The sequence below is a fragment of the Triticum urartu genome, chromosome 1A (assembly GCF_056163025.1).
Source record: "Triticum urartu cultivar PI428250 chromosome 1A, HENAU_Tu73, whole genome shotgun sequence".
NCBI classification, from domain to species: Eukaryota; Viridiplantae; Streptophyta; class Magnoliopsida; order Poales; family Poaceae; genus Triticum; species Triticum urartu.
In genome coordinates this window covers 28655127-28663713 of record NC_141873.1, presented here as the reverse complement: position 1 = coordinate 28663713, position 8587 = coordinate 28655127, and positions in this window count along the sequence as shown.

The following is an 8587-nucleotide window of genomic DNA, read 5'->3' as shown; positions in this document are numbered from 1 at the left end:
AATGTTGTTGTCAAAAATTTAACTTGAATAGGCAATTTTTTTAGGAGAACACTTGATCTGAACAATGGCACAAAGTACACCATGGTTGACCCTGCGTTTGACAACGGTCATCGCACGGGTTTTATCGAGAATGGAGTGGTAATAACTATGATCAAGTTCTTACAAAAATAATTGGTTTTGCAAAAGTAAGTTACTAACTATTTTCATCTATTTTTTTGAAGATGCTACCACCATTGCACATGAGGTTTCACACGAAGGCCTGCCTGATGCAATACGACCACCGCTTGGAGTCATACTTCAGGAGAGCTGGGCTGCTGCTGTTTGTGCTTCAGTTCAAGCGTGCGTCGTCGACGCTCGTCCACTCAACTCTCACAGCCTCCCTTGAATACTTCGGCATGATTACGACCCTACCACTCCAGGGTCGGGCTCTCATTGGGCAAGTGGAGAGGAACAACTGGTGGGAGAGGTTTTTGAGAGAACATTGGCATTTCATTGATTAAGTAATAAAGTCATACAAAGTCTCCAGGATACAATCCGGAGCAGAATGTGAAATAGAGAATAAACTAGAACTCTTACAAGAGTTGGCCAAAACATGGGACACTAAATTACATTGCAAACGAACATGCTTGAAGGTCGAAGATGTGAAAGTTAGGGCCGCTTGTTCGATATCCATAACCACAGAGCCCACATTTGAACTGGTGGGAGATGTTTGTCGCCCTCATTGGTGATTGCCCCGCCTCTATCAGATGAGGCCCACGACGTGGTGGATAACCGAACATTCGGGATACCACTAATCTGACTCCATGCCAACCGGTCTGGATGCCCGCAAGGTGCCGACGTGCAGACCGCAGAGCAGAAAGAGAGGGCCTACTTGTGGTATATCCTGACAGAGGACACTGCACTATGGATGTGTCTGGAATTCCTAGCCAACTAGGAGGCTGGATACAGTTGGGTCCGCCGGCCTCACGTACATATACCGTTCAGTAAGAAGCTATCTCAATATTCGTTAATGAATGTATGCTTCTTTGAATTGTGTCATCTAATCATGAATTGGCATTTGTAGCTGGACAACACATGTCAGAGGACCGGATCTACGTCTAGTATGTGTGGATGTGTTTGGGCCCTCTCTATTTGGATGTGGGAGTGGTTGCCGGTGGGTGGTCCTGAGAAACTTGAACGGCATCCAAGGACAGATTCTGGCGAAGAAGGCGACAATACTCGATACCCAACCGTTGCATACTCTTGGGACATGGTTAAAGTCATCACAGGAAAGGCCACTATGGTGTACAAGGCCTTCACCAATGAGCTGGACAACCTAACATATACCTCTTGCTAGTGTTTTCTTGTAGCCACTTTCATGGTTACTTACCAGTCTTTCTACAGGTTAGCTGATGTCCGTATCACAGGAGAGACTGGGGTTTCAAGCTGAATGAGATGTGCACTCAGGACAGGCTTATCTAGCGGGCTATTGTCCCATTGATATGCGTGCACGCTGTCCAGTGGCACGTACCACAACGCATGGCCTTGCAATTTGGTAAACTCCAACACACCCCACTAGTGGAAACGGACACTGCTGGTTTCGAACTTCACTGGTGACGGCATTAATCTCTAGTATCATGTTTTCGTATGGTTTGTTGTTTTTATGATTTTTTATGTTTTATTATTTCTTATGCCTTGCAGGAAGAGTAGGAATAATTGTCAGGTGGTATCGGGCTAGGGAAAAGAGCACGTGGAGTACGCGAAAGCATGCGACGAGTGGAGGTATCGCAAAGACGGGGAGAGGGTCGTGGTTGACTGGGAGGCGTACAATCAACATCTAAGTTGATATGATGATGGCGTAAAGTACCGTGTGCGTCTGAGGCCATAGTGGACGACGGCGGATATCGCATCACTACATGTGGATGACCCAGAGGATGAAGCTATAATGCCAACATCAGAGAGACTGAAGGTGAATTTAGGGAGTATGCACCTCTAATGAACAGAGTGTTATGTTGCGTTCAATTGTTTTGAGCCGACATTTCAAGAAGAATCTAGTTTAGTCATTGTCACTAACTTATTCATGATGCAGATATTTGAAGGCTTCGAAGATGAACCGAAGCATTTTTTATCGCTCAATTGCGCTACTTTACGACCCCGGGACCGCGGAATATGATAGCAAGCCGAGGGAAGTGACCAAGGTAAGTCTGAGCCTCCTAGCCATATGTTCGAGTAACCACAACATTGGTTCATGTCATGTTTTTGTCACTTACTTTGAGCCTACTAGGCATAATCATAATTTATTATAGTATTTGTCACTAATAGATCCATAACCATAAACTTGATCCATATCATATTTTTGTTTATTTGTTATTGCAGAAGTTCGTGAACCGTTGTCCCAAGCTACTGAGCATGCCTGAGTGTGCTAGCTCGGCTGATGTGCATGTTCCTGGACCGTCGACATGTACCATCACTTCATCGAGCCATGCCGGCGGAGGTTCCACTAGGTGTGCGCCTTGTCGTCTCGCATTGTTGAGGAGGATGAGGAAGATGAGGACCAAGCCGAGGGAGAAGCCGGGGGAGAAAAGGAAGGAGGGGGTGAGAAGGAGTACGATGAGGATGACAGACCTCCACCCATTCAGCCAACCTAGGACAAAAGGAGGAAACAACCAAAGAAGCAATGGAATAGTCCACTCCCATTTCTGAGGGAGCATACTTCTTGTCGCACAACAACAACAACAACAACAACAACAACAACAACAACGCAAGAGACTCGCTCGAATAGGAATGAAGAGCGCATCGCCAAGAGGAGGATGAACAACAAGTGATAGAACTACTTGCTTTGTGTTGAGCTGTGAACGAGAACTTGTTGGCTATGTCGAACTACTTGCTATCGTCGATTTGCTAAACTATTTGGTATTTTGGACATGCAAACCTATTTGCTCTGTTTGATATGTTTAACTATCCTTTATATCGATGTGTGATACATATTATGATATGTGAGATCCTAATATTTTGATTTGCAAACTACATTACTGTGTGATGAAATTTTTGAATTAAAATTATCAAGTTTTGCATAAAAATCAAAATTTAAATGGAACAGGACACTGCCGCCGTAGTCATTCGCGGTAGGTTTGCACACCCTACCGCTGAAATTTATTAAATTTCAGATACAGTACCAATACCCACGTACCACCGGGCCCGTTAGCGCTAGGATTGCACAACCTACTGGTAGGACGATTGGCGGTAGGGTTGCACTTCCTACCCTACAATTTCCCCTCCCTAGATACAATATGGGTTTCGGGTTCTTTTTTTAGGGGGGGGGGGGGGGGGGGGTCCTCCCTACCGCGGACCAAGTTGGTGGTAGGGTTTATCTACCTACCGCCCCGCATGTATGGCAGTAGGACGTTAGTCGATGTCACTCTCACCCACCAGAAGATGGTGACTGTCGTTAAACCCACCGCCAGAGGCCTTGGCAGTAGGTAGTTATACCTTACCGCCATCCACCCCGGCGGTAGGAAAAGGGTCAGATCACAAATTTTTCAAAACAGGGTCAAATCTTGCTTAATTTTCCCAAAAGTTCGAAACAATGAATTTGGCCGGATCATGTGTGTGTGCGCCCGCATTTCTGTTCCGCAAACAAGTCGATAGATGTGCTCAATCAAACATGTACCCCGAATGCACTACCGCGCTACATGCGCCGATCCATCCAACGTTTTCTGTGTCTATTCCCATCACTTCTTTTCTTTTTTCATGTTCTTGTTTCCTGTTTTATGCATGTTTTATTCTGGTTTTTTACCTTTTTATTTTTTATATTCGTTTTCCATTCTGAACATTCTTTGAATTGCAAAAGCATTTTGTAAATCCGGGAAGATTTTTCAAATGCAAGTTTTTTTTAAAATCTGTTAATATTTTTTGAAACTCATAAATGTTTTTAAATTCAGGAATATTTATTAAAACCATGAACATATTTTGAAATTTAACAATATTTTATGAATTGATGAATATTTATACATTTTGGAACATTCTTAAATTCATTAACATTTTATAAAATTCAAGATCATTTTCTAAATCAAGAATATTTTTTGTAATTCACGAATATTTTTTGAAATCCCTGTTTTTTCTCTAAAATATATAAAGTATTTAACACAAAATTGAACAAATAAAAAAGGCAGGAAAAACCATTCAAAAATAATAATCACCAACATATGCAGTCAGTGCACAATTGGCAGGCCCATTTAGTGTTCTCTCAGAGGAGGGGGTGTGCGATTGGCACTTAGCCACCGCTTAGACATGCTATAGGAGACCCGCAGATGGAAGGTATTCGGCCTTGGCTTGTTGACTCGGTTGCTCATGCTTTCTATTGTTTATCTTCCGTTGTGGTTCCTCCCCTTTGGTCTCCAATTTGTCAAGCTTCTTGGACCAAACCACAATGGTTGTAATTCATGCTTGATTGGTTCTCTACTATACTTCTTACTACCCTTAAATTCGTATGTTATTCGTCCTCTGGAATCCCCTAATCAGTATGATGTAATGGGAGTGATTATACATAATACCCGCTCCTGACAATTTCGTTTGTAAAGCTAAATTGTGGGTGCTAGTTAATTCGGTGCTGACGAGCCTACCTTGTTCATGCTTTCGTTCTTTGAAGAAGTAAATGGATGCAGTAAAGACTTGATTTTTACCACTCAAGATTTTTCTGGCAGAGTGATGAACATAACACTAAATACCTCTTGTCAAAATGTGTACCAAAGGCCTCAAATTTATAAGAAAAAAAAGGTCTCCTTAGTAAATGGCTGCATAGGCTTGCTTCAGAGGTGAGCGGTGTGTGGATTTAGTTGTTTCGCAACATGTATCTTAATTCCAAGGCTTTGTCGCAAGTTACGGCTCAGCGGAATGATTTGCCCTTTAGAAGAGATTGATGAGGACAATGCGTGTGCACTTTAGTAGAGGTACTTTTAAAATTGGAGATGGTCATACCATACGTTTTTGGGATGATACTTGTTTAAAGAATACACCTTTGGCCTTACAGTATTCATCCCTTTATAACATTGTGCAATGAAAGAAAACATTCGTGAGCACATTATTAGGGACAACTCCCTTGAATATTTAATTTAGGCGAACTATGCTAGGGGATAAATGGAATGATTGGGTCTTAGTGTGCAGGCTGACGGCGATCAGCTTAACTAACAAACCGTATTCTTTCCAATGGCGATTCACCTTCTTCTGGGGTTCTCTCGGTTAAATTTTTGTATGCGCACCTCATAAATATGAGACCAGTTTTCTTTGTTCGAAGCATATTTGGAAATCCAGAGTGCCGCTGAAGATAAATATTTTCATGTCATTTATGCACAGGTGGGCGATCCTGCGGGGACGAGACTTGTCTGCTCCCCCGGCGTGTGCCCATCCATGCTCCCACGTACGTGGCTTGATTTGATTGGAACAAAATAAGGCCCGGCCCCACCCCCTTAAAATCAAGGGGGGTGGGGGGAGGGGGGGCGATAATTAGATTAGAAAAAAAAAGGAAAAAAGACAACCGTACGATGAAGTGGGAGCACGGATGGGAACATGAAAAGGGAGCAGGCAAGCCGAATCCATCCCGCGGAAGGATAATTTGGCAAGCAAAAGTGGCAAGGCAGTAAACGATGTTGTATCAGGAACAAATAATTCACCACCTTCTTTTATCTCCTGCCCATTTGCCGCTGTGGCGTATATTTTTTAGAAAAGGAGGTTAAATCCCTCGCCTCTGCATCAGCCGATGCATGCAACCATCTTTATTACAAAGATCTGACAAGAACATGCATTAATCCACCCGAAGCCACCACTCACATCTACAAACTCGATGATGTGGAGTGCTCTCACTTCCTATATCTAAAACCAGAGTCGTCACCAATCTATCCACATAACATTTCGGGAGCAACAGCCGGTGCAGCCAACCTAAAGCGCACACCACAAGCACACGTTTTAGAAGTCGCCATCATCATCGGATCACTGACCCATCTTCAGGAGAGAAATCTGCATCATCCTTGCCAGTCCGGACATCCGTCGACGTCACCAGGGCGCCCAACGACGCCACCGCCCTATGCTCGTTCGTCCAGACGTGAATACTCTGGAAGATCTGTCGTGCGTAGCACCTGCCAACCAGGCATGACTCAGTGTAGCACCTGTCGGCCAGGCATGACTTGATAGTTCCACCGAATCTCCGTGCAAGACGAAGCCGCTCAACCTCCTGCCTCTATCTTACAGCGTTGCTCCACAAACGATGCTCCCAAGAGAGTTACGGCACCACAGTACCGCCATCGTCTGATCTGGAAGACCAGATCCTAGGGTTTCCCTCGAAGCAGCACGAGTTGGTCGACAACAGTTACACGACGATGCCTTCATCAAGGTAACGGTACAAAATGCCGCCATCGCCCGCCAACGGCTCGATTTTCACCGGTAACTATGTCTTCCCGACTCGTGGCCCTCTTGTGGCGTATGATTCGTAGAGTGTTCAACCTACCACCACCTAGTAGTATAGCCAATTTGTTTGGAAACTGGTTGGACGGGGTGAATCATGTATGTGCTTTACTTTGAGATCTATGGCATTGTCGTAATGATTGCTCTTTTAACAGCGTGAAGATATAAAAGAACGGAGGTTACCTCGAGAGCACATGATCATTCTGTATGTGGTCCTTACTTTAGCATGTAGAATCTTATGAAATTTGGGTGCAACTATTGGGTGACGGCAGCACGTGATACATTGAACCGGTTTGGATAACGGACCATTAATATGCTATGTGTGTAAGCATATATTCCTAGTTCCGCCGGTTGTAGCTTTTATTTTTACACTTTGGCTTGTTGGATTGTATTGATTGTAGAAACTTGAGTTTTTAATAGATGTGGTTGTGTGCATCGCAATGATGCAGAGGACGAAGGAGTATCCTATTTAAAATAACTATTTACTTCATGAAATCCGGTGGAAATCCCTTTTATGTGGAAAGTTAAAGAAAGCTCACGAGTCACTTTGGTTACCACCAATTGCTTTGCAAACGCTCTGTTTAACTGAACAGCTGGCTAAACCAACAATGAGCCAAAAAAATTCAGACCGGTCGCTTAGCTAGGTGAACATGGATATAACTAGGAAATAGGAATAGGTTCCATGGTGGTTCTATAGACAAAGGCAGCACGCGTGCATAAAAGTTGTCCATGAAAGCGAGGTACACAAATAAAGGCAGGTTCACTAGTTCAATTTCGTACAATTCATCGTCAATCATTCACCATCTAGTACAGTCTCTTCCACTTGTACACATATCCTGATGGGGCATAAAGCTCACTGCTTTGCTGCAATTCATCATCAATCATCGGCCGCCCACTACAGTCTCTACCGCTTCTTCACGTACCCCTTTATTACGGCTGGACCAAACCAAAGCAACCAACCCACCACATCCACCCGGAGACCATCTCACCACTCCAGCCAGTCTCCGCAGCTCCACGACGACGGACTCCTTCGATCTAGTTGAAGCACCCGCCCGCCCTCCGCTGCCACCAAGGCAGCGTCGATCGTGCGGCGGCTGAGCATCCATTACGCGGTGGATTCGAATGGGCACTGTGCATGCGGCGGTGAGTATGCTCGTGTTTTGCTTCATTCGTTCTGCTCCTGCTGTTCAATTCACTGAATTTAGCTAATCAGCCTGCTATAGTTTTTGTTGCCCTTCTCTGAAATTTTCTTTTGGGAGCTACTAAGAATTAAGTTGCCAAGTACATCATAGATCCAGGACAAATATCTGCATTCTCAATACAAATTGATCTGTCAAATTTATGTTTAAAATGGTCCAGATTTCAGGCGATTGAAGAACAGATGCTAAGTATATCTTCCAAACTTCTGTTAAATCTTTTTTTTTAACTTCTGCTAAACAGAAAGACTTGTAAGAAGTGCAAACAACACCATGATAACATTTTTTGTTGCCCAACGATTCTAAAGAACCGATTTTTTTAACAGGTCATGCATATTGTTTCTGTACATTTCTCTCCCATAAACAGAAGCTTGGCATTGTCCAATTCGTAATCTGCAGGTATTACTCCCACATACACCAATGCATCACTTCAAAACAAGAGAGGAGTATATCTAATCCAGGAACAAGCCTGCAGATTTGGCTGGAGCAGTAGTACAAAAGATGGAAAAGGGGGAGACACGAACTAAGTTCGGGCAGGTTCATTTGCTCGATTTAGATACACTAGGAAACATGCCCGTGCGTTGCAACGGGAGAAAAAATATCACACACCTTTCCATGGGTCTACAACCACTATTTCAAAATGACATCTTTTTTAAAAATAGTAGCTAATCTAAATTCATTTAGTCAGATACTAACTCATTAGTTCCTCTTAAAAAATTAAAGATATTAATTCTTCATCCTTTGAATAGTACCTTATATCTTCTTCCGCCTAGAAAACATGCTCATGCGTTGCAACCCAGAGAAAAAAATATCACACACCTTCTCACGGGTCTACAACCTCTATTTCAACATGGCATCCTTTTTTGAAAATAGTAGCTAATGTAAAGTCATTTAGTCAGATACTAACTCGTTAGGTCCTCTTAAAAAATTAAGATATTAGTTCTTCATCATTCACA